Below are 883 nucleotides of genomic sequence, written 5' to 3' on the forward strand. Positions count from 1 at the left end.
CCGCGCCGCGCAAGAGCGAGTCGCTCTTCGCCGTCGTCGAGGTGCCCGCCGCGGACCACGCCGCCGGCGGGCCGCGAGGTCGGAGGGCGGGCTTGCATGCGCTTGACGTGCACCGAGGACTCGAAGACGTAGCGGAGCGGGTCCCGGCGCGCCGGCCGCCGGCCGCGCCGCGCAAGAGCGAGTCGCTCTTCGCCGTCGTCGAGGTGCCCGCCGCGGACCACGCCGCCGGCGGGCCGCGAGGTCGGAGGCCGGGCTTCCATGCGCTTGACGTGCACCGAGGACTCGAAGACGTAGCGGAGCGGGTCCCGGCGCGCCGGCCGCCGGCCGCGCCGCGCAAGAGCGAGTCGCTCTTCGCCGTCGTCGAGGTGCCCGCCGCGGACCACGCCGCCGGCGGGCCGCGAGGTCGGAGGCCGGGCCTCCATGCGCTTGACGTGCACCGAGGACTCGAAGACGTAGCGGAGCGGGTCCCGGCGCGCCGGCCGCCGGCCGCGCCGCGCAAGAGCGAGTCGCTCTTCGCCGTCGTCGAGGTGCCCGCCGCGGACCACGCCGCCGGCGGGCCGCGAGGTGGGAGGCCGGGCTTGCATGCGCTTGGCGTGCACCGAGGACTCGAAGACGTAGCGGAGCGGGTCCCGGCGCGCCGGCCGCCGGCCGCGCCGCGCAAGAGCGAGTCGCTCTTCGCCGTCGTCGAGGTGCCCGCCGCGGACCACGCCGCCGGCGGGCCGCGAGGTGGGAGGCCGGGCTTGCATGCGCTTGGCGTGCACCGAGGACTCGAAGACGTAGCGGAGCGGGTCCCGGCGCGCCGGCCGCCGGCCGCGCCGAGTCGCTCTTCGCCGTCGTCGAGGTGCCCGCCGCGGACCACGCCGCCGGCGGGCGACGAGGTGGA

The sequence above is a fragment of the Aureococcus anophagefferens genome (assembly GCF_000186865.1).
Source record: "Aureococcus anophagefferens unplaced genomic scaffold AURANscaffold_140, whole genome shotgun sequence".
NCBI classification, from domain to species: Eukaryota; class Pelagophyceae; order Pelagomonadales; family Pelagomonadaceae; genus Aureococcus; species Aureococcus anophagefferens.